This window comes from Camelus ferus, chromosome 14, assembly GCF_009834535.1.
Source record: "Camelus ferus isolate YT-003-E chromosome 14, BCGSAC_Cfer_1.0, whole genome shotgun sequence".
NCBI lineage: Eukaryota > Metazoa > Chordata > Mammalia > Artiodactyla > Camelidae > Camelus > Camelus ferus.
Genome location: NC_045709.1, coordinates 4,730,661 through 4,757,582, shown reverse-complemented (window position 1 = coordinate 4,757,582; position 26,922 = coordinate 4,730,661).

The window sequence follows — 26,922 nt, the reverse complement described above, 5'->3', positions numbered from 1 at the left end:
ATGCCCAAGGCAATTGAGGTTTTCTCCTATAAGTTGTCTGTAATCCATTCTGAGTTAATTTTTGTGAAGGATGTAAGGTCTATGTCTAGATTAGCTCATTTGCATGTAGTTGTCCAGTTGTCCCAGTACCATTTGTTGAAGAGACTATCTGTGCTCCATTGTGTTACCTTTGCTCCTTTATCAAAGATCAATTGACTATATTTATGGGAGCCTATTTCTGGACTCTCTATTCTATTCCATTTATCTGTTTTTCTATGCCTTTGCCAGTACCACACCATCTTGATTACTGTAGCTTATAATAATTCTTGAACTCAGGTAGTGTCAATCCCCACCTTTTTTCTTCTTCTTCAACATTGTGATAGCCATTCTGGGCCTTTTGCCTTTCCATATAAACTTTAGAATTAGTTGGTTAATATCCACAAAATAACTTGCTGAGGGGAGAGGGTATAGCTTAGTGGTAGAGCACGTACTTAGCATGCATGAGGTCCTAGCTTCAATCTCCAGTACCTCCATTAAAATAAATAATAAATAAATAAATAAACCTAATTATCGCCCTCCCCAAATGCAAAATAAAATAAAACAAAAAATTCTTGCTGAGATATTGATTGGGATTGCATTGAATCTATAGATCAAGTTGGGAAGAATTATATGTGTGTGTGATTTCATTTTATTTTATTTTTTATTGAAGTATAGTTAATTTACAATGTTAGTTTCAGGTGTACAGCAAAGCAATTCAGTTATACATATATATTACATATATATGTATATACATAAAGTATATACATAAATATATATATATATGATTCTTTTCCATTATAAAGTTGGGAAGAATTGACATCTTGACAACGTAGAGCATTTTTATCCATAAACATAAAACATCTCTCCACTTATTTAGTTCTTTGATTTTGTTCATCAAAATTTTGTAGTTTTCCTCATATAGATATTGTACACATTTTGTTAGTTTTATGCCTAAGGAATTCATTTGTTGTGTGCTAATGTAAATAGTATTGTGTTTTTAATTTCAAATTCTGCTTGTTAACTGATAGTATATAGGAAAGCAGTTGACTTTCATTTATTAATCTTGTATTCTTCAAAATTGTCATAATCACATATTAGTTCCAGGAATTTTTTATAATTCTTTTGGATTTTCAACATTGATGATTGTGTCATTTGAAAACAATGACAGTTTTGCTTCTTACTTCCTGTTTGATACACCTTTTATTTCACTTTCTTATCTAACTGAGTTGAACTTCCAGTTGAAAATGAATGGTGAGTGGGTACATCCCTGCCTTGTGCCTAATCTTAGTGGGAAATCTTCGATTTAAATACAATGTTAGCTGTTGATTTTTTGTAGATATTCTTTACCAAGTTGAGGACGTTTTCCTCTATTCCTAGTTTTATCATGAGTTGGTGTTGCTTTTAGTCAAATGTTTTTTCTGCCTTTATTGATATGATCCTGTGATTTTTATTTTATAGCCTAATGGTTAACCACTTCCATTTCAGTCATTCATTAAATGGATCCAAGTATAAAATTGCTCTCTGTTAGAAGTATTCTGTTTCATTGTTCAATGAATCACTTGGCAAGAATTTCTTCAGAATTTCCTCATGGTCACTGAAGCTAGTTTTGGTAATAAGTTTAGGATTTGAGGGCAAACAATGGTTTGATTAAATGAAACTTTGGTCATTAATTGTCTAAATGTATAGAGATTATATGATTAAGGGGGAGGGAGGCAGTTGCAACTATTTGAGGGGATTGAAGAATCTGTGAATGCAAACAGTCTGATCTTGTTTATGGAGTCTCTGAACTTTGAAAGTAATCATTTCTTCTGCCTTAGGTCTCAGCAGCAGCTTTGTAGACCCAGCACTCTGTCCCCTTGTCCAGACTGTAACCCCTTCACGGTGATGTGGAACTTCTGATAAGAGCTCTAAGTAGCTTGAACATACCATTAGAATCACATTGAAGCTAGTTTCAGAATCCTAGTTTTGTAGGTCTAAGCAACTAACACCTTTGATAGAGTAAGCCAAAGAATCCATTTTCAAAGGAAATATACTTATTTTAGAAGTAAAATGCTTTTTAAGTTAGCAGAACCTGCAGTTCTGGACCTTAAGTGAAACGTGGGCATAAACAAAGGCTGAATTTCACTTTGATCCACTGACAGTTCACGTTACCAAAGCAGGATGCTGTTGCTTGCTGTCCCTTGTCTTCTGTTGTAGACTCACCTCCACTTTGCGTTGGTACCGGAAGAAGGGGGAGGTCTGTAAGATGTATCAAATAGTTAAAAGCTATTGCAGCCGGCTTTTAACTGTCCCCTCACTTCTATTCTTGTCCTGTACAGTTTATACACATATTGCCTTTGGAATGATTTTTTAAGTCAGTTGATTCTTATGGATAAAGTGGTAACTCTATAATTTGGACTAAAAGCTATTCCCAGTCCAATCCCAACCAGCCATTCTGATCTCACCTCCAATCCTTCATCACCACCTCCAAACACACACACACACACACACACACACACACACACACACACACACACACAGAGTTCTCACCACTGGATATCTGCTCTTCCTTTGCACATGCTTTTCACACTGCCTGAAACACTCTTGACTCTCTCTTCCACCTTTATAATCTCAAGACCCACATTAACTCTCACTTTCTCTTTGAAGCCATACTGAATTTGCCTCCTGTAGTTGCTCCCTCCTCTGTGCTTTGAAAGCACCACGTAAATTCATCATTTTATGGAATTTACCAATCGTATTGTAGTAATCCGTAAACCGTAAAACCCTGCAACACAGTGAAAGCCCACGAAGAGTAGCCACATAGGGATTAAGTTTCCTCTTCTGGTTTACTGCCATGCTTTCATCACTTCCCATCTTGCTCCTAGTTGGTAGGGCTGGGGTGGAAAAATAATAGAATTGTTGGCAGTGGGTCTTAGACTTAAGTAAATACTGGAGAAGGTAAAGAGGATTAGTACTAAGAAATGATGCAAAGAGAATAGGGAATTTCTATGACCCTAAGGTCGTCTGTCTGGGTCTGCTGTACAGTTCAGTTTTTACTTAAAATTTGGAAAACTGTGACCTGCTAACCATAATTTTTTAGAAAGATGAGCTATTCAAGGCTATAGACTAGGCTGATAATAATAATAATGGTCACCATTCATTTAGTGCCTGTTGAATAGCCATGAGTAACTACAGGACGCACAGAAAATAGGTGTATTGTACAGCAGAGATCACCAGTATAAAGAACATGTTCTGCTGAATTCTAAGAAAAAAATCAGGCTTAGATTAAACTTGTGAAAAAAAGAATAACCTTATCCAAGTGCTAATATTTCTGTAAAACACATTAATCATATACCCTGTTTTAGTCTAAGTTAGAAATACAAGTAATTATGTATGCTGAAGTCATAAAAACAGATCAGTTTTTACTTAGAATTTGGAAAAGTGTGATCTGCTAACCACAATTTTTAGAAAGATGAGCTATTCAACACTATAGACTAGTCTGGTAATAATAATAATGGTCACCATTTAGTCAATGCCTTTTAAATCCCAAGCACTATGAGGAATGCCTCACAACTATATTTTATTTGTATATATTTGATTTTATTTAACCCACACAAAGCTAAGTACAAGCATCCCCGTTTTATAGAACAGACATCCAGTGTCCTAAGAGGTCGATTCACGTGCTCAATGTCACCCAGTGTGTGAGTTGAGCCTGAATTAGAATTCTAGACCTTCTGCCTCCAAAGCACATGCCCTTTCTGTCATAATAGTAACTTTGGAGGACTAACATCTATCAAGAAATAAACAGCTCCTCAAAAACCAGACCCACTAACTAGCACCTACACCACGACAGCAAACGATTCTACTAGTTAATAGAAATGTATCTAAGAAGTCAATTTGACATCCCTAAAAACATGCCTACCACACACAGTGACCACAAAAGCACTGGAAATAGCTGATCAGATGGAATTATCTCTTGAGAGTTTTCCACCACTGCCCAGCCCAACATGAGGCCCTCTGACGTGGGGCCAAGGGTACCACGTGAAAGTTGTGACCTGCAGTCCTGTGTGTCTGTGGCCCTGTCCCACACCTCACACTTCTCCCTGCTTCTCTTGACTTCCTGGTTTCTGACCTCTTGTGTGGTCACAGCGTTTCCTGCTGTCTTCACTTTACGCTCTTCTTTCCACGGGGTTCCATCCCTTCTGGGTACAGTCTTGATGATTCCCTTGATGGTGGTCTGGCCTCTAAGTTTGCAATGTAGACCCGGATGGCCTTGACAGATACTCCTATCATGAAGTTTGTCCAGGAGTGGTTTGAAGACCACTTCTGTCAAGATTACATTGGGAGGGAAGCTTGTGAAATATCCTAGTTAACTGCATTGGGACCTCTGGGGAGGGGGGCCCTGCAATCTGTGCTTTAACCAGCTTTCTCTTTGATTTTTTGTGGCCCAAGTTTTGTAGATACTCTGCTAGGTTTGATGTGACCCCAGACATCCCCCTCCTTTCTGTCACCCTCTGCAGCGACTCCCCTACATTCCCTCCCTGGCCTGACCTGACTATACCAACGCTCTGTTCACGAGTGCAGTTAACTGTGGGTTGTTTATATTGCTTTGGGCCTCTTAGAAAATCATACCCTGAGAGTGACTGCCTGCCCTTTGCAATCTCAAATGTAATTTCCCCTTTACTTCCTATATAACCTAAGTTTCCCCAAAGCCTCATCTGTTTGTGGGTACAAATAAATGAGTGTTTATAACCCAAATTTCACTGACTCATGCCCACTTCGACATAATGCCAGACCTCAATTTCCTGCAGAATTTTCCCTGAGTGTTGCTGGGGGGCCTGGGGAAGGGCCTCGTAGGTGCCCTCAACCCTGCTTCTCTGCATCGTGCTGCTGGTCGGTGTGTGTTGCTTTTGGAGTCATTTAGGCCATGCCTCTCTGTGAATCCAAGGCTGGTTCCCCCACCTCCAACCCCGCCCGCCACCCAGAGGTTGATCTCCATGACCAGGACTCGGTGCTCTCTCTCTGAACTCCCAGAGCTTCAGGCCCTCGGGGAGCGGTGGGTGGTGCTATGTTCCCATCTGGACGGGGTCGGAGACATTCTGTGCTTGGCATGGAAGTGAGAGGCTGCTGCTTGCTCTGACTCTGGGCTGTATTTTCCCACCTAAGCAACGTTAGTACCCCGTTATTACTCCCCGGGATCTCCAAAGTCTTTTTTCATCCAGTTTCTGTGTGCAGCACCTCTCTCCAACATCTCAATCACTGGTCTCTTTCCAGTCTGATCACTTCCTTGGATGTCCACAAATAAACCGTATTCCCCGAACAAAACCACTGTGAGAAACCTATTCCTTATAGAACCTTTTACCAGCTCATCACACATGCTCAGCCGTATCTGATTCTCTGAAGCTCTTTTTCTTTTTACTTTTAAAAAAAAAAGATTTTTTTATTGAATTATAGTTGATTTGCAATTTAGTTTCAGGTGTACAGCAAAGTGGTTCAGTTATACATATACATACGTATATATTTTTTCCTTTTATTACCAAAATAGATAAACAAGGACCCACTGTATCGCACAGGGAACTATAGTCAATTTCTTAAAATAACACATCATGGAAAAGAGTCTGAAGCGCATCGTAGACTTAGGTGGGGACACTTCCTCCCTAATCAGCACACACATTTATTAAGTTTCTGACTCCGGTGATCTCAGTTTTTGAGCTACTACAAAGAATCCCTTGGGAAGAGGTTAAAACAAACTTTAAAATGTAGGATAAGCTGTCAGAGTGAGAGAATGGGACAGTACAGATTCCTGAACAAATGATTTCCTTTTTTTTTTCAAAGAGGACGTCTGATATGTAAGCTGTAGAACAGGGAAGAAAAGTGAGAAGCGGAGAACTGAACCGCGCGCGGGATTTAGCATCTAAAATGGAGCCTGTCCTCCCCTACCTTCCTCCTCCTTTACCACACAGTGCCAGCTGTCACCAAAAGCTATTTCCAAACCCATTACCATTCCTTTATCAGAAAAGAGGATGAAACCTTAACAAAGGAACAGATGATTGGATGCTCTTGGTTCTTTTGACTCTCGAACTGCTTTAGAAAGGAAGTTGCATCTTTGCAGAATTATTATTATCCATCAGCCTTTATTGCTTCAGCTTCCTTTATTGCATTCTAACACACAAAGTAATGAAAACATATAATAAAGAGAATAAAACACGTAATGCATCACTGTGCAGATATTGCAATCATAGCAAATCCAATGTAAATGCCCTGCAGGGAATACTTGAGCCTTCCAATACATTGCTAACAGTTTGCATGATACTACATCACGTTATTTATCTACTAAACCTGTCATGCTCTGCTAAATATCGTGCCAGCATCAACCCCAAATAGCACTGCTCCTTCCCATCCTCCAAACGGAAGGCATATTTCTTTGCTGTCACTGGTTTTAATGTTTGCAAAGAGTAGCTCCAGCTCCTGAATAATTAATGCGTAACGATTCCCGAGCTACGGGTAGTTTACTGTTCTAGCCCCTCTGGTCTTTGCAATGTTGCTTGCTTTAATGTGCACTTCGAATTGGAACCAAGAGGTAGTAAAAGTCATTAAGACGGCGTGGAGAGCAGTCAGTAATGATTTACAGAGTTTGGACGCATCCTGGGTTTTTCATTCCTGACTCTCAAGCCCCATCTGCTGCTCGTACTCTTAGTTGGTTTCCCTTTTGCAGATGTTCTCTGATGGAGGGTTTCTGCTCTGTTTACACTTACTTAAAAGAATCGACAGTCAGGAGCTCAGGTCAAGTACACATTTCCTCTGTGGTATTTCCAGCTCTGGAAGAACACTGGCAGTGACTAAGCACACTCGGAATATTTCTGCCAAGTGTATACACGTCAGGCAACTTAATGATCTCCTATGGGATGGACACTTGGCAAATCTTAAATAATGAGCAGAATTGCAAGGGTGATTCACCCAAAGGACCATGGAAGGGGCTTTTTGAAAGCTAACAGGACTGTTCTCATGGTGAGAGCGGCAGAGGAATAACATGAAGACTGACGTTGCTATTTGCTGCTCGTGGTTTCTTCTCAAGGACGAGCCTACAGATTAACTCAGACTGTCGTGGTTCCCACATGCCGGAAGCTGCGGCATCCCAAAGGGCAGAGATGGGTCATTTTAGGGGCCTTGCCTGTGAGCTGGAATGATCTGATGCTCCAGGAATATCTAATGAGAAGACATGACTATGACAGGGCAAATTCCCCATGGGTGAGCATAGAATGAGACCTAGTTGCTTCTACAAAGTCAAAGACTCAAACTTCATTCTCTTTGGTGCCTGGTCCAGGGCTGAACATATAATATGCAATCGAAAATTGGTCAAGATCTTTGTGGGATGGTGGTAAATAAAAGAATATACTGGCAACACCATGCCACACCAACCAAACAGAGGATCAGTTACAGCTTGATTGCACAGTGTTTTCTTCCCGTAGAATATTATGCCATTTACTTTCCTTTTGGGAATCTCCCAAATATCTCCATGAAATAAAGTTTTCCAAACATTTTAGAAATCAGTCTATAAATGCTTTGAGTCTGGTTCTATAGATTGAAAAAAGATCTGAGTTTGCTTGTGGTAAGAGATGTTGTTCATTCCTTGAGATGGTTCAGAAAAGGGCATTGACTAAGTGGACCCAGTTGACCTGTGCGTTGGCATAAGTCTAAAAGGTCGAACCTGCCATTTCTTCCTCCCCCAGCAGACCCAGCCTTGTGTTCTGTAATTGGTGCTTTGCCCTTTCCAGCTCTTAATTTGTTGCTGCACCTGGCACTGTGTTAAATGGAAGGGACCCTTGTTGCTGACGGACTAGAAGGAAGGGAGGCTAAATGCGAGCGTTGCTCCATGACTGTTGGGTTTGCTAATGAGTCATTTGTCAGAGAGGAATGAGGTGGGAGAGAAAGAGATGCAACATGACCGGAGAAGCCCCACAGTCTGGTGTATGATTAAGTTAAAGGACCAAATATCAAGAATCTGAGTACTTGGGAGAATTAGAGGATGCCACAGATCAGCATCACTTCCTGTGACAGATTCCCAGCAGAGGACCCCATCGGGTCAGGTTCTTCCGCAGCTTATGGTGCACTCTGGGTCCCTCGGATGCATTCCTTATTGAATGGGTTGGTTGCTGATGCCGTAATGGAGGGGGTGAGGGTGAGAGGGGTCAGGGAATTTCAGGGGAGACCACAAAATGCCTCATCAGTTCAGTCCTCGGGGCTCTCCATACCCCACTGCCCTCTCCCTCCAGGTGTCAGGGTCCCATCTTCCTTTCCAAGTGATTGTGGTCACTTGTGCGAGGGGCCCAAGCCATCAAACAAGAGTGGAGGTGCCTGAGATGGATTTAAAGTCAAGAGAATTGAAGCCCTGCTTGTCCACTGGTGGGGAACACCCAGACTCCTGTGGCCTTAGTCCTGGCTCTGTGGCCATGAAGCTTCCAGGAGGCAAAGCTGGGCAGCCTCTCGATGGTCCTCCATTCCTGTCCATGAGCATGCTCCCCCCTCCTCCCAGACATGAGATCCTGTCCTGGGCTGAATGACATAGGGGACCAAAGGTCCTCTATTTTTCCAAATTTGTGCCATCTGGTGCCCGTACTTCAGCTTGTCAAACAGGAGGAAGATGTTCTCCCTCCTCTGCTTTAGTACTCCTGAGGCAGCAGGTGATTCATAACGCCTTGCCTGAGGCAGCGGAGACACCTTGTGGAACGTTCGAAGACATTTTGGGGAGGAGAGTTGGACATGTGGGAAGGGGATTGGACACAGTTAAAACTTTAAAAATACTACCCTGCCATATTTATTATTAGAAATACAGATAATTTCCTAAAGCATGTGTGACCTTGGGTATGTAATTTAACCTCCTCTCTGTACCTTCGTTTTTTTCATTTGGAATAGGTATAAGAATTGCATCTAATTCCTAAGGTGGTGAATATTGAGAATATATGTGTATAGTGCTTCATATAGTACCGGGTAGATCACATAGAGGTCTGTTCCTTGTGAAGGAGTCAGACACTCTTACCACTCTGGAATGGAAGGCTGGAAAGCCAATACAGCTTCCCCAAGTTCCTAGACATAGTCTGGGATTGGGTCACGTCCCTGGCATGTGATACAGGGAATTAGGTTTGGGCTTTAAAGTCAGAGGACCTAGATTTGAATCCTGACTGGACCTCTTACTGGTATTTGACTTTAGGCCAATTGCCCAACGTGTTCGTTTCCTGTGCTATAACAAATGACTACAGACGCCGTGGCTCAAAACAACCGAAATGCATTCTTCTACAGTTCTGCAGGCCAGAAGTCCAAGGTCTCTGGCTCCAAATCAAGGTGGCAACAGGGCCACGTCCCCTGGAGCTCTAGGGAATGATCTGGTCCTTGTCTTGTCCCCTTCTGGTGGCTGCCAGTATGTCTTGATTTGTGGTTGCATTACTCCAATATCTGCCTTTGTGGTCATGTTGCTTCCGTGTGTGTGTGCGTGCTCATGCATGAAATCTCCCTCTGCATCCCTCTTATGAGAACCCTTGTGATTACATTTAGGGACTGCCGGATAATCCAGGATAATCTCTCCAACTCAAAATTCTTAACTTAATGGTACCTGCAAAGATCCTTTTTCCTTATAGGGTAACATTTATACCTCACAAATTCTAGGGATTAGGACTTAATATGTTTAGAAGACCATTATTCTACCTGCTACGCCAGATTTCTCTTGTTTCAGTTATTTCACTTGTAAAATGGGAATAATACTACCTAACTCATGGGTTGTTGTTAGGATTAATTCAATAACATATGTGAAAATGCCTTCTTAATGTGTTATACAATAGTTGATAAGAAAGATCTTCAAAATTCCATTTTTAAAAAATTGAAGTGTAGTCATTTTACAATGTGTCAATTGCTGGTATATAGCATAATGTTTCAGTCATACATATACATATACATATATTCCTTTTCATATTCTTTTCCATTGTAGGTTACTGCAAGATATTGAATATGGTTCCCTGTGCTATACAGAAGAAACTTGTTGTTTATGTTTTATATATAGTAGTTAGTATCTGCAAATCCTGAACTCCCAATTTGTCCCTTCCCCGTGGTAACCCTAAGTTTGTTTTCTACGTCTGTGTGTCTGTTTCTATTTTGTAAAGAAGTTTGTGTCAGTCTTTTAGATTCCACATATGTGATATCATATGGTATTTTTCCTTCTCTTTCTGGCTTGCTTCACTTAGAATGACTTTCTCCAGGTCCATCCATGTTGCTGCAAATGGCATTATTTTATTCTCAAAATTCCATTTAGACTCGTCCAGCTGCAGCGTGCACCTGCAGTCCTGTGACAAGACGCAGCAGGCAGCCTGTGTTTTCTGCAATGGGTTTAGGATAGTCGGAAGTGGGAAGTCATAAGACATCATTAGGTTTTGTTCAGTTCAAACATTACAGGCCTACTCTTTGCTGGACACTGTTCTGAGGACTGAAATAACAAGGATACAAAAGCCCTGATCTTGAGGAATTCCATTCCTGATCTATTCCACTTGGGACGCAGAGGCACATAAAGTGTGAGTCCACTGAGATAGGTGTCCCACTAGGATGAGCCGAGAGGGCCATGGTATGGGGTGGGCACGTAGCTGACCAGAGAGGGCTTTGCATCTTCATGGGTGGGGGTGCTAGGAAAACTCAACTTGCCTGTGGTCAGACCCTTCCCAGTTGCTTTGTAGTTGCAAGTTAAACAGATCCTCTCCGTGCCCTGTGGCTCCTGGATTTTGGAATGAAATCAATGACAACGCGTGGAACGAGATAAAAACGTGGATTTTGCTGCTTGCCTCCTCTTTCGAAGCTTGAAGATCGCAGAGAGTTATATCAGGGAGATGCTTTCAATTTCGCACAGAGCCCAGGGGGACCCTTGCCTCCCACTTTCCAATTTAAACACACCTGCATCTTTAATCATCAAACCAAATAAATTATGAAGTGCCCAGTGACAGCTGGTGGGTTTGCTGGAGCCGGCCCTGGAAGGAGATTTGTAATTTTGTCGTGCAGATGGGAAAGAAGATGCTGATCAGGACGTTCCCAATTCATTATCATGCTAGCGAGGGCTGCTGCCGCGCGATTTCCTGTCAGATCCCTTGTTCTGGCTACAGTGGGGGTAGACGTGGAACTGTATCATTTGCACCGATTGGGAATAAATGTTGTTTTCTCTTCCAAATGTATTATTTCAGCCCTGTAAGTGATTATTATTCGAGAGCTAACAACTGGAGCTCCAGTTTCAGAGAAGTTGATAAATTATGGGGATCCTGTTTGGAGAGACAGGGGGATATTTATCAAAAGATAACAACTCCCAGAAGCATATTCCAAAGCAGCAAATGAGTGACTGGGCCAAAGAGTTTGGGAACAGAGTGGTGTTTAGGGAGGACTCCACTGAAGAGGTGGGTCCAGAGCTGAGCTGCAGAGTCTTGGCAGTTAGGAGGGACTTAAAAGGGGCTTCCCAGGGACACAGAAAGAGTGGTACCGGTGAGGGACAGAGGCAGGAAAGTGCCAGTGTGCATTTGGGCCAGGCTTAATATTCATGTAGATAAAGCAGTGTGGTTAGAATCATATGAATGTAAAATAGAAGTTTGAATAGGTTCAGTCCAGAGTCTTTCATTCATTCATTCTTTCGCTACCTGTTGACAGTATACTATGTACTAACCTTGAACCCAAGGTAATGTATTTTGTATGTAATAATGTTAATAATGAGAAACTAAGATTTTTGAGCATTGGAGTAAAGGAAAATCATGTAAAATCAGGGAATAAACAAAAAACTGTAATCTGAGAAGATTCATTTGGCTGCCTTGTATAGAGGGGAGTAGAACGGGAGGTACTGAAAATAGAGAGCTGAGTCAGGGAACCACTGCAGGTGAAGGACTTAGATAAGCGAGGTAATGGAAGAAATGAATACAAGAGATGTTATCCGGGGAAAGTGGCTGTTCCTCTGTGTTTCCGTAACACTTTGTAGAATATGTTGTTTGCTTCCAGGTCTGTTTTCCCACTAGACTGTGAGCACCTCAAAGACAAAGGCCATTGACCGTGTCTCTACAGCCCCAAGGTCCGTGCCTGGCACATGGTAAGTTCTCAAGAGGCGTTTGTTGACTTGCTGATGATTAAAAATGGGTTGAGTGTGAGAAGTGAGGAAAAAGAAAGTCAGAAAAGGCTCAGGTTCTCAGAACAGGAGAGTCACTCATTATCAACAGGAAGAGAGATGATCACAGCCCAGCTGCTACGTGGAGACGTTCTCTTGATCAGGCATTTTTGACGTCGGGGTGAAGCTGAGACATCAGGACTGAGTTACGTTTCTAGGTTACATCTTAGGAAGAGAAACAAAGGAGCATCTCTCCTAGGAGAGTGATTCAGAACCCTGGGTGGGAGGGGGGCAGGGAGCACAGCCTGAAAAAGTCTATTCTTTACTCTCACAGTCTGGTTTTATACTTGGGGAAAATACAAATCATAGAAAGGGACTTAAATGTTTGCTTATCAACAGGGGGATGAATTTAAAAGATTAATAGACTTTGATAAAAAGTCCTGGCAGAGACTTTCCCAAACATTCTTAAAATCACACCTCACAGATCTGGTGCATCCTCTCAGAAGACAGGTCTCAGCAGGCAGGTGAAGAAGGAATCTTTTACCCCATGTAAAAAGTTTTATGTACAAAACCCCCAAATACATTGGTGCCCATTATAAATATTCAATCACGCAATTCAAACAATGCAGAAATACATGGTGCGGAAATAAATGGTGCCATTCACATCATCTTTGTTATAGGCAACGATTGATAGAAGTCTGCTTTGATTTCTTCTATATATTTTAATCTGCACACACATACATATATGTGTTTAAACATATGTGAGATCATACAATACATATTTGTTTTGCAGTATCTTTAACATCTATGATCTTTCCATGTCTATATATGTAAATCAGCCTCATGCTTTAAATGGTCGCATAGTATTCCAGTAACATTATTTAGGTATTTGCTGTATGTCAAGAACTGTGCTAAGCATTTAATATGACTATCTCATTAATCCTTATGCCAATGCTAAGGGGTGGGTACTTTTGTAATCCCCATTTTGGAGATGAGAAAATTGAGATATTAGGAGATTAAGTTTCCCTAGACCACAAAGATACCAAGTGTCAGAGACAGAATTTTATTCCAGGCAATCTGGTTTTTAGAGATCTTATTTTATACTGCCCTTCTATGGATCTACCATAATTTATTTAAGTAATCACCATTAATGGACTCTTACTATGTTTTTAGTCCTTCAATTTATTCATTTGTTCATTGAGCAAGTTTTTTTTTTTAATTGAAGTATAGTTGTTTACAATGTTGTGTTTCTGGAGTACAGCACAGTGATTCAATTATATATATATATATTCCATATATATATATATATATATATATATATATATATATATATATATATATATATTCCTTTTCATTATAGGCTATTACAAGATATTGACTATAATTCCCTGTCCTATACAGTAGGACCTTGTTGTTTATCTACTTAATATATAGTAGTTAGTATCTGCAAATCTAGAACTCCCAGTTTATCCCTCCCCTCCCTCTTCCCCCTTTGGTAACCGTAAGTGTGTTTTCTATGTCTGTGAGTCTCTTTCTGTTTTGTAAATGAGTTGATTTGTGTCAGTTTTTTAGATTCCACATGTAGGTGGTATCATATGGTATTTTTCCTTCTCTTTCTGGCTTACTTCACTTAGTATGACAATCTCCAGATTCACCCATGTTGCTGCAAATGGCATTATTTCATCCTTTTTTATGGCTGAATGGTAGTATCCCATTGTATGTATATCAAGGATCAAGGTGTTGGCAGAATTGGTTTCTTCTGGGGCCTCTCTCGTTGGCTTATAGAGAGCTGCCTTCTTGCTGTGTATTCATGCAGTCTTCCTTCTGTGTGTGTTTGTGTCCTAATCTCCTCTTCTTATAGGGACACTGGTCATATTGGATCTGCCCATTTAGTGGAAATTCCATAGCAATACCATCTGGGGATATAGGACCTAAATGTCAGGAAAATGCTGAAGAAAGTCAGAAGAAAGATGAAGGCGGGAGAGGGCTGGATTTCACACAACCAAGTAGGTTTGCCAGGGCCCTGATGCATTTTGAGGCCTACAGCTCAGTCCCTCACTATAGGAAATGAATTAGTCTGATACATAAATGAAGTGTTTGCCTGAGCACTTTTGGTTTTTTTTCTGCCTACTCTACTGATACCCACCTCCTTTCATATAATTTTCATCATATAGAGAACCAAAATAAAAGCAAAAGACTGCTCAGACATTTGGAGGAGCTCAGTAATCTTACTTAGGAATGTATAGGGTCCATAAACAGCAAAGTCACTTTAGAAAGTAGAATAAATACAGGGTCCTGACACATAAGATTTTGCAATATGGTGTCAAATCATTCTAGCATTTGTGCAGAAACAAATAGATCGATGGAATGGAGTACAGAGCTGAGAGAAAGACTCATGCAAATATGAGAACCTAATTTACAATAAAAGTGGTACCATAAATCATTAAGAAAAGATTTACTGTTTAGTAGTCGGTGTTGCAAAAGTGGACTCACTCTATGAACAGAAAGTAAAACTGAATTGCTACCAAATATCACATGGAAAGGTGAGTTCTAGATGGATGATAATCTTAAAGGTAAGAAATAAAACTATTAAGTTAATTCAAGATAATATTGTAAAATATATTTATGACATAGACACTGTGAAGAATTACTTAAATAAAACAACAAAAATGAAACTGAGTAAGAAAAAAAATGATGGATTTGATTACATCAGAGTTAAAAGTTTCAGTTCTATAAAGGAGACAGACAAATGACAGAAATAAAATTCTGGCAATGTCTAAAGCAACAAGCGACTAACAAGAGACAAATCAACAAGAAAAAAGACAGTAACTCCAACAGAAACATGGGCAAAGGATTTGAACCAGCTCTTTACATAAAATTCTATTTTGTGTATGAAGAAATGCTCTAATTTATTAGTAATCAGAGAAACGCAAATTAAGATAACAATGTTATCCCTTTGTTTTACATCCGTTAGAAAGCTGTGTAAACCAAGGGGGACGAGGAGATCAAAAATGCTGGGGGACCGCTTGTGGGAGGGTGACCAGCACAGCTGTTCTGAACAGCACTATGGCACAACTTAGTCAGATTGTAGATCCAGACCTCGGTGTAGACGTATGAACTCAATGACTCAGAAATTCCTCTTTGGGGTGTATATATCCCAAAGAACACATCACACAGGTTCATAAGGCGGTATATAAAGATTTTCATCCCAGGTTTTTTATGAGAATTTGGAGAAAATCTGGTTGTTCATCACAGGTTTTTTTTTATGAGAATTCGGAGAAAATCTGGTTGTTCATCACTGTGGGAATATTATATACACACTGTGGATTACTATGCAGCTGTTAGAAGCAGATGACTTAATGATAACTCAGTGCCTTGTGGAAAAAGGAAAAGTTAAAAAAAATAAAACTAGAAGGAACCCTACAGCCAATACCATGTATGGAAATTTACAAGATGTCTTCATAGAAGAGTCCGTGTTTTGCTTCAACACATAAAAATGAATGAATACACTTTGAGTATTGCTCATTGAGGGAAGAACTGAAAAGGGGAATGAGCATGCAAGGGAATAAACAAATAATAAAAATTTTGAAAGACTACAAAAAAAGAAACTCCCCTCAACGGCCATGCCAGCTCTTGCCAATGATTTTGTTAACATCATCTTTAAGAAGCTTGGGATAGACTATTGCACAGCTAACTCTCCTGGATACTTGCAGGTATTGAATGATCAAATGTCTCCTCCTTAGTAACTGCAGTGATCAGAGAATTATTGCTTTGTGGTTCCGGTTACTCCTCAGGAGATGTAGCTGAATTCTAAATACCAGAGAGAAATAGAAGAAGGACCCTGGTTGTTTTGCTTTTCCATCAACTTACTCCCGGAGGGATGTCTTCACGCCTATATCCAATGGTGACACCACTTTGACCAGTATGTTCTCTCCACCAGCCATTTCTTTCTGATTCCTGGGAGCCAGGATGGTTATCTGTTTTGAGAAAGAAGATGTACTATTGGTCAAAAATGTTTCTGAAATAGAAGAGTCTCTTCTAGGTAGGATTTACAAATTTTAAACGGAAATGGAGGAAAGAACTCTGTGTTGGATAGTCACAGTGAGAAAGCCAAGATTTTTTTTCTTTCATTTCATTTTTCCCCCCATTTTTGTATTCCTTTAAACAGCCTGGGCTGCTTTTGTTCATCATTCTTTGAAGTGTCCTAAGCAGGTGTAACTGCCACACAGCAAAAGATAGACTCAACAGAGTGCAATCATAAAATAACCTTGTTTCCTCCTGTGGCTCTTCAAGCCAATTCACTGTTCTTGCTTAAGTTCCAGAGATTTTTCCAGTAACTCTTAGATTATCAAAAGTCCTCAAGTCACTTCAAGTCATAGGGATAATGTCAGTTCAGCCATTTAAAGGTGCAGCCCAGCTTAATCATCAGAAACTCTGAACTTCATTTAAAGTTTGAGATTCTCCCCTCCCCCAACTTAAAACTGCTGCTTTGGGCTGGGAAGCTAGGCAGAGGAGACAAGTGCTTAACAACTTCTGTATTTTTCACTTTGTGCTTAATCCTTACACACCCACATCACTCTACCCCATTTAGTTGCCTTTGTCTCCTCCAGGGTTGAAATTGGGAGCAGGAAAAAGAAGTAAGTGAAAAGAAAGTTCTTCCTTCACAGTAAACGATGTTATTGATATTGAAGATAATTTCCATGCAATTTCAGCTTCACAGAACATGGAAAAATGAATTCTCCAAAGGATTTTTTTTATGAATTATTATAACATTGTCATGAAATGCTGAAAAAAGTTGCACAAAATGTCACAGATTTTCATTTTAATGGTGAGACAATTATCCTAAAAAAGAAAAGAAAAGAAAAGAAAATTCAGCAGAATCCAGTAGTACCATAGATGGTAATACACCATGACCATGTAGAATGTGTTTGGGTGACCTATAGTTGATCTGGTATAAAAAGTACACCACCATGTATTTCATTATATTAATAGTTGTACATTGGAAAAATACTATGATCATTCTTTTTGGATGCTAAAAAGGCATTTGATAAAATTTGACATCTATTAAAAAATTAATAGGAATATAGAGATTTCTTCTGTAACATGATAAAGAATGCCCATCTCAATCTGCAAAACAGCATCAGACTTAGGGGACAAACTCTAGAAATAACATTTCCATTAAAGTCAGAAATAAGAGAAAGTCCACTAACACCTCTCTTCTGTAACATTGTTTAGCCTGGTGTACTAGATAATGCAAATAGGCAAGGGAAATACACTTTGAAAACGAGGAAGTAAAATCTTTGCATATGATGTGATTTTTTAAACCTGTGAAACTAATGATCAAGGAGAAAACTACTATAAACAATAAAATAATTCAGGAAGATGACTACTACAAAATTAATGTACGTAAATTATTAATTTTTATATATACTGACAAAAACCAATTAAATAATAACAGAAGACTCCATTTATAATAGAAATAACAAGGTACATTTCCTAGCATGAACTCAAGAAGAAATATATAATGTCTGTAACAAAGGAAACGTTATAAGACTCCTGAGGCACATAAAAAAAATGGTGCCTTGAACAAATGAAAAGGTATGCAATATTCTTAGGAAAATGATGTGTCATAAAGAAGTTAGTACTTTCCAAGTTACACTACACATGCAGTACAAGCCCAGTGAGATGATAACTGGGAGTTATCACAGAGAGTCAAGCTGATGTTCCTCTACTTAAAAGTTGTTGTCCAATATTTAATTTCAATTTATAATCCTTTGTTAGCCATTTTTTCTTATTTTTCGTAATTAATGCTTGTTTAGATTCAATCATACATCTTGATATTTTGCCAACATCTCTTTTGTATGGGAGACCTTTCAACTAGACCATGTTCTTTCTTCCTAAGTGTAATCTTCAGAATGTCCTCTATTGAGGGTTTGCTGGTAGTAATTTCTCTCTCTCAGTTTTTTGGGGGATGGTGTCTAGGAATGATTTATTTTGACTTTTAAAAAATGTTTGCTTAGCTAGGTACCATGTTTGGCTGATAGATTTTTTTCGGTATTTTGAAGATGTTATCTTTGTCTCTGGTTCCCATTCTTGATTTTGAGAAACCAGCTGTCAAGACTGTTGAGACTATGTGGTTTATGTGTCTTCTCTTTAGTTACTTTTTAAAATGTTCCCTTCATCTTTGATAATCTGCAGTTAACTCCGATGAGTCTAGCTGTAGATTTCTTTTCTTCTGTTCTGTATAGAATTAGTAGTATTTCCTGAACTTAAGGATCCTATAGCTTCCATGAATTCTAGAAAGCTCTCATCCACTGTTTCTTCAACTATTACCTCTTTCAAATTCTTTTTTTACTTCTTTTGGAATGCCAGTTAAATATCGTGTAGACGGTTTTTCAATCTACCCTCCGTGTCTCGGGTCCACTCTTCTCCTCCCTATTTCTATCTCCTTTTCTTGCTTTCTATCATCTAAAAAAAAAAAAAAGTCTTCAGTTCTATCTTCAAGAACCCTACTTAGAGAAGCAGCCCATCTTGCTCAACACTTATTTACCTATTTTCCAGGCACTGTGTGAAGAAAGGGAACACACGATAAATATACATTTAGCTACAAATGTATTTGGTGGGCACTCAGCTCCAGGCTGACTGAGACACCCTCCATGTCCACAGACTTGCCCATGATTTCTTGGTCCGCGGTCTCCCGATCAAGGTACACAGTCCCAGGTTCAGGTGTCTTTCAGTCTCCCATCTGGACACGACCTGTTTTCCCCGCCTGATGGAAACCTGTAAAATCCTCCCCTCTACACTTGGTCTCAGAACTCTTACCCTTCTCTGGGGTCCAGAAACTTCTGCATTGTTCAATTCAAAAGGTTCCTGCAACTCCTCCCTTTAAAGAAGGGACCCAACTTAATTCTTAAGACAATAAGAAACTCTTTTGTGCTCTACCAGGCATACAGATGAGGGAACAGAGGCACAGAGGCCACGGCTCAAGTCGCCCAGCTGGTAAGCAGCCGAGGCAGAATCTGGGTGCAGATAGCCTGGCTTAAATCCCTGCCCCTAACCACTCCACTGTGCTGCTCTCTGCCTGCAACACAGAGGCTCCTCACTGCTGCTCACCTCTGGGAATAAGAGTCCCAGCTCTTTAAAAATACAACGCTGCTCTTCTTTTCCTGGGTGCAATGAGGGAAGAGGTATTAACTCTCAGAATTTTTCTTGGTAACTCACTATATTATATATCTAGTGAAAAAGAATATGTTGCTTTAAAAACTGCATTCACTTGCTCCCTGTGTCTTAGTTTTCTCGTATGAAATTAGGGATAGTCGTTCAACTATGATTTTGTCTCCATATTTTACTTTATCAATATTCAGTGGTAGGATAAAAGAAGGAATTTTCTAAGAAGGTGTTTCAAATCTTAGGGGAAAAAAATGTGCTATTATAAGAAGAAAATTGATACACATCAGATACCATGACCAGTAAAATGAATTTTAACTTTGGTTTCCCTAGATGTTCCCTATTCAGTTCTTAGTTAAATATATTTCAGTCTAGAAGGAAATAGGGACCCTGCCAACTGTTATTAATGCTCGCTTGCCTTTTAATTGAAGCGCACTCTTGGAAAATGTCGTATGTATCTGGGGAAATATAATGCATTCAGCATAAGAATAAATCTTTTTTTTGAGTGAGTTAGGGCCCAAGGATTTTTTTTATTTTTTTCACATTTCAGTCATTCCACAATCTTTCTGGTTTATCAGCTCCTTTTTCTTTGCTAAGCAGTGATGGTAATGCATACATTTGTCTTTTCCCGTAAATCATCCTTTTATAATTTGGCTTTCTTTCAATCTCAGATTCCCATCAGAAGGGTTTTACCTCAAGGCATATTGCAACCAATTTCCCCTGTAATTAATGCCATATCTGCCTCAGAGTCCATTTCAACTCCCAAATGAAAATTGGTGAGGCAGCCAACCACAAGTAAGGATCGCACACCACTGATTAAACTATCAGTCTAGTTTCCTGGCTATCGCGTTATAGTGTTGAATCATAACCGGAGGGTGAGTTTTCTAGTCTTTTGCAACGTATATTGCTCATAGTAAGTGTCCATAAATTGCCATTAGCAGATGAGAGGAGGGGTTTTATATAACCCCTATCAAATTCCACCAGAAAGACTAATGATTAAAGAGTTTTGTGTTACAAGGACAGAGACGCCACAACACATGAAAAAAAAGTGTCTAGACTTGATAAAATGAGCCACAAACTGTGATGAAAATCTCCAGGGAAAGAAAAACTACCCACTGAGGTGTTTTTTCTCATCCAAGGGGACAGCGGATGGTGCTGTCTGGTAGCTGCCTGTTGCCTAGGGAACATGGGGACCGAATCTTCTACCCACCAGCCTTCAAGTCAGTTCAGCCTTCAGGGTATGAAGTAGCTGTTCACCAAGTGGTTAGAGCAAGAATTTATTCACTCACTCATTCCATTCCATTCACTCAGTGTTTATTTGCCTGTTTTCCAGGCATCGTGTATGAAGAATGGGAACGCAGTGGAAGAGACACCAGCTCTGTCCTGGTGGAGCTGATGCTCTAAGGTGAGGACGGTTTTACTGAACCAAACTTGGATCTGCTCACGTGCGAGCAGTAAAGCTAATCTACTGGCGCCGGGTTGTGGTGAAGGAAAGTACGGTGTTTATCGCAGACACTAAGCAAGGAGTTCAAGTGGCTAGAGCTCCCAAGACCCAAACTCCCCAGTGGCCCTCAGGGAAAGGTTTTCAAAGACAGGGTGAGGGAGAGGGTTGCAGGGAGTGTGATCAACTCATGCAGATTCTTCCGATTGATTGGTGATGAGGTAACCGGGAGTCAACATCAACTTTCTGGTTCCAGCCAGCCTGTGGTCTGCGTGCTTGTGGTTGGCATATAGTTCACTTCTCACCTGCTGAGGGTTTGATATCTGCAAAACAGCTCAAAAAGCATGGCTCAGAAGATTATGTACAGCCCTTGGGGAGGATCTAAAAGTCCTTGACTTTGTTGAATGGCTTAACTATTATTATTTTGTCTTGCTTGACTGCCTTTGATCCTGCCTGTTCTCTCTTCTCTGATTAAATTTATTCTTTTGAACTAGGGGAAGCTCTAGGGGGCTAAAGTTTTTTCTACAAACAAGAGGCAGGTGGAGGACGGGGTGGGGGTGTGGGGGTCTGTCCTAGGAAGGCCCCATAGGGTGCCGGTCAGTTACAGTGGTGGTGGAGGGGGCCAGATAAGTACCCAGATCTTTCAATACATGGTATTAAATTCTATGGGATGAGTAGGAATGAGGTGCTAGTCAAGTATGTAGATTTTGTGTGTGTGTGTGTGTGTGTGTGAGAGAGAGAGAGAGAGAAAGAGAGAGAGAGAAGTGAGGGGAGGGAGAAGGCTTCCTGGACAAGGTCACTAGGACTCTCAACAGATGGAGATAGTTAGCTAGCTTAAGAAAGAATCAGGGCAGGGTGGGCATTCCAAGTAGTGGAAGCAATTTGAGCCAAATATGGGATGGAAAGAGGGCATAACTTCTTTGGTAACTGAAAAATTCATCATGGCTGGAACAAAGTCGTGAGCTGAGTTTTGTGGAGAAAAGGACGACTAGAGGATGGTTGCCAGTTGGTCTCCCCCATATTGTTTGGCCATCAGTGGGTGCAGGGCAGATCTGAGTGTGTATTTGTGTATATATAAAAATCTACCTGTAAATACAGTGCCTATTTCAATCAGTAATACATGCTTCTTGTTTGCATACCCTTTTGACATATTTTTAATGAGGTCATTTAAAAAATTAAATTCAGGACTGCTGTAGATATGAACCCTGCCCCCAAGGGTCTGTCTGTGACACTCTCAGGCACATCCTTGATGTCCCGATTTGAAGGATCTGACTTTGGTTTCCCTCACTAATACCCCCAACGTAGTGGCAGAGCTGAAGCAAGAAATTTCAGAGCTTTATTTTTTTTTTCCCCATTATAGAACAAGCTGTACTCGGTGGGGACCTAAATCACGTTGACTTACTAAATTAAAAAGGTTGACCTGTCCACCTTTCAAAGACTCAGGCACTCTGTCCAATTTTTCAGCTGCCTGCAAGCATTCAATAGCACAGCATGCAGAGGGCTGCCGCAGCCGTCTGGGGGAGGGACCACGTGGTCTGTTGGCAAGTATGCCCTGTAGACTCAGTGGATGCTCCAAAAAGGACCCTGACTCAAAACACTAAATTCAAAAAAAGAACCTGTTGGGCAAATGGTTTAGTACCGTTGGCTATGCTTGTTATTTTTTAATAGCTGATTTGTTTTCACAATTTATTTGAGATAGTAAAACTTCTTGTCTCAAAAAATGATAAACTAACTTTATGGCTACTATAATTCTTTTTTTTTTTTTTTTGGTAAGATAGCTTACTCTTTATTTTAATTAATGTATTGGGAATTATTATTATTATCCTTTGTTTTGCTTTGTTTTTAAATTGAAGTATAGTCAGTTACAGTGTGTCAATTTATGGTGTACAGAGTAATGTTTCAGTCATACATATACACGCATATATTCGTTTTCATATTCTTTTTCATTATAGGTTACTGCAGGATATTGAATATAGTTCCCTGTGCTATACAGAATAAATTTGTTTTTTTAGTCTGTTTTATATATAGTAGTTAGTATTTGCAAATCTCAAATTCCCAGTTTATCCCTTCCCATCCCCTTTCCTCGGTAACCATAAATTTGTTTACTACGCCTGTGAGTCTGTTTCTGTTTTTAGCATTTATATTTCTTAAAACTGAGATGATGATGATGATGATAGTAGTTATTTGTATGGGAACATGCCCAAGACAAATCCTAAGAGAGAAACACAATCGGAACCAAATGGAGAGAGTGGGCTTTGTCCAGGTTCCTCTGAGGTAGAAATTTCCAAAAGTATTTGGTGTGGTGTGCAGCACTTTCTGCAGTTTTTAGCTTTTTAACTTCAAGGACATCAGAGTTTTGGAAGAGATTCAACAAAGGATAATAGAACCCTGATGGGGCTGCCTTCCAGAAGTAGACCAACCCTCTAAGAGAACAGCGTTGTTGAATCAGCCTTTGCGGAGGAAGTCACCGCCCTGGGCACTGAGAATCCCTTTCGTCCCGTCTGTGGGTCCAGGGCTCAGACTATTACTCATCGCCCGGTTGGCCCACCTTTGCAGAGGAGCAGCGCAGGCCGTGTCCAGAGCACGGAGCCTTCCTGTGTGGTTTCTTCACAGAGGGTTTAACTGCAGGTTTGCCGTGGCCTCCACCTGCACTTGCCTTCCGGTTTGGCCCCGAAACAATAAGAGAACAGATGTCTCAGGATCTAGACCCTGATCTGAGAGTAGATTAATGAATGTCGTGATGGCTTCCAGGCAATGTGTCTCCCCAGACGCACTGGAGCCCAGACCTGGTGCTGAGAAGGGGAGGGCTGGGCTCTTCATGGTGCTGAGTCCGTTGCTGGGTTGAAGAGAGTGACCAGGAGTACAAGAAGGTTTCAAAACCCCTATTTTTGTTTGTTTTTTAACGTGTGAACTGGCCATGACGTATTTGTTCCTCTACATCCAACCAGCTACCAAGTCTTCTTGTTGGTTTGTTCTTGCTACTGGCTTTCAGAAACATTTAGGCCAGGGTTGGCAGGAGCCCCCCATTATACACACCTTGGAGTGAAAGAAATTGTGCTGCAGCGCAGCTCCAAACTCACCCTCTCCCTCTTACACACGTGGGAGCCTCCTCCTCATCTACCAGATTCTACCAAATTCCTCTGCTTAGCGAATGGCTTCCATCTGCATCTCAGTCTGACCCCTCTTTCTGTCCCCCCAGGCACCCCGCCTATCCTAAGTTCCTCGCTGCTCCTCTAAATCGTCCCTCCCCACTTCCTTCCTTCTGAAAGGGAAAGAAGCTGTTACCAAATGTATTCCAAAGAAGCCACCCCAAGAATCCAGGGCTAATAATCATCCCATGAAATTGAGTTCTTGTATTTGCCTCTTTTATTGGACCATCATTTTCGTGTTGTGAAGAAACATTTCCTTAGTTCCATGCTTGAGAGCAAGTGTCGGTACAGGATGGTGATAAAGAGCTTGACATCAGGCTCTGGACCTTGACATAGATGATATGACAGAAAAGAGGAGGAGGATGTGAGGGGAACCTCTGTTCACTGAGTTCCCACCATGTGCCAGGCACTGAACTGAAGGTCCCGCGGGCATTCCCCCCTTCAGTTCTCAAAGGCACCCTAGGAAGTGAGTTTCAGGAACCCCTTGTTGGGCTCCCACATGAGGTAGACATGCCAAAGGCCACCTAGAGTGTAAGTAGTGGGGCTGAGGTCACACTGGGTCTCACTGGCTCCTGAGTCCTTGCTGTCTTCATTAAGTCACATTTCTTTTCAAGGACATTGCGAGTAGGGGTGCAGAATATTGTGGAAACAAACAAAAAAGATTCATTTGTGTTCAATATCCAGGAAGGGTACTTCACTGTACTTCACTCCAGTACTTCACTGGCCCCTGCTTTATTTATTTATTTATTTAAGAGGAGAATGACCAGAAAAATGAGCAATCAGAAACTTCCAGTCTTGACTCCATGCTTGATTTTTCTTAAATATCTCAGTCACTAGAAAAGGATCTATGTGAAAATCTTGCTCTGACTACTTTCTATCTCAGGATGGAGCTTTCTGGGTTTTCTGTATTTCTATACTTTGTTCATTAGTATGGATTTTTCTGTATTTTATAATTTCATGGTGACAAGTAAATTCTTAATAATAAAAATTAACTTGTCACTTACTGGAGCAATTTAATGCACCCAAAGATAGATTTCGGGAGGCAACTGGCAGTCTGGGTAAGCCCCTGCCTTCTCCTATTTTAACAGGGAACCAAAAGAACTTAGAGTGAATTTATTCAAACATGAGTGAGACCCACGGACTCAGCAGTCCCTTCAGGAATCACACACTTCAGGTGCTCATATGACTTTTCCACGGCTCTTCATTCAGCCTGACCTAAAACATTTAGGATTGGAGTTCTCGGATGAACACAGCGATAGAGGCCAAGGACAGAGGATGTCAAGTCCCTCAGATACTTGAGGTTAGAATTCCTTTTAACATTGTAAATTGACTACATTTCAATAAAAAAATAAGAATCAAAGAACATTTTAAAAATTAAAATAAATTTAAAAATCAATAAAATAATTTTAAAAGATTTTTTTCTTTTTTCTCTTTAAAATAATTATAAGAATTTTTTTCTTGATATATAGTCGATTTACAATGTTGTGCCAATTTCTGGTGTACAGCATAGTGATTCAGTTATACATATATATCTGTATTCCTTTTCATATTCTTTTTCATTATAGGCTATTACAAGGTATTGTATATAGTTCCCTGTGCTGTACAGTAGGACCTTGTTGCTTAGAATTCTTTCTTAACCCCTGCCCATGATGTCCTGTCTGGAGAAATGCCACAGCAGAAATAACTTGAGAGTTAGCCCACAGATTACACAGCCACAAGTAGATATATATTCAGCACCTCTCAACCAACCAGAACAATGGCATACTCAGGAGTAAAAGGACATAAAAGGAGATAAAGATAAAAAAAATTGAATAATAAAATGGAAGAGTCAGTTAGCAGAGCAGAAGAAAAGAGGACAATCCCAGGTTGGCAAAGGTTCTAATTATCAGTCTCCATGAACGCCAACTCCAAGAAGTCCTGGGAAAGCAGAATCAATGGAGAGAATGGCAGAGAGCAAGGTTAAGGTGGGAGTGACATGGACAAAGGAAATGGAATGAGGCCGAGTCATTAGGAATGAATCATAAGAAGCAGAACCAGTGACAGCAGAGAGCAGAGATGGGAAGGGACAAGAAGACACTCCAAATTCAAGACTGCAACAGAATAAGGAGAAGAATGAATTATATGTGAGTGTTGGATTTAGGGGCAAAACGGCTTACAAATTTCAATGGTGCCTGAGGTTGGCATCACTGGATTATAGCAAAGGACCATAACTGATGCTTAGAATGATGAAGCTGAGCCATTGAGAATATTTTAAATTGTGAATATATTATACGGAGGACTGCAGAATAGTAGAATAAATTTTAGAAGGATTTTAATAAAATAAAGTTGAAATTTAAGTTTTAAATTTCATGAATGCATAAATATCCAGCTATTTGCAAGTATAACCTATTCCTGACCATCCTAGGTTAATGAAAGCATAGCCAGAAAGATCACCTGCCACATTTCCAAAGGCACCGAAATATGAAAGTCAGGCCACCTTCAGGGAAAGGAAATGGATTCCTGTTGCTAAATCAGAGGGTTCATGGTGGAAGGGTGGCAGGAGTGTGGAATCGCAAGGCTTGGGGAGCCACTGAAGTCATTTAAGGAAGAGGAAGAGTGTGCCATGAATAGACTCAAGTTTTAGCAATGTCATTCCAGCAGGACTCTACAGGAAATTGCATTGGGAGAAGACTTGGCAGTGGAGTGAAGGGAGTTAAACGCTTACCTTGGATGCAAAATTTAAGGTGGCACCAAAACCCCCAAGAATCAAATAATATTTTAATGGAGTATTTTTTAAAATCAAAATTAGTGCAAAGCATCCATAATGAACAAAACATCAAACTTTTAAATAAAGACAGAATTAGCAATGACACTGAAAACATCCAGGAGAGGCTGGATGAAACAGTTTAGGAGGAAGGATTAGGTGACTGATGTAATGACTTGAAAGAATGAGATAGGGCAATCAAGGATAAAGCCCAAGTTCATGACTCATGTGGCATTGTCAGTCTCCAACCTACGGGATTCAGAGAAGAAGCAGGTTTGGAGGATGAGTTGTGCTGTGAGTTTATCACATGTGA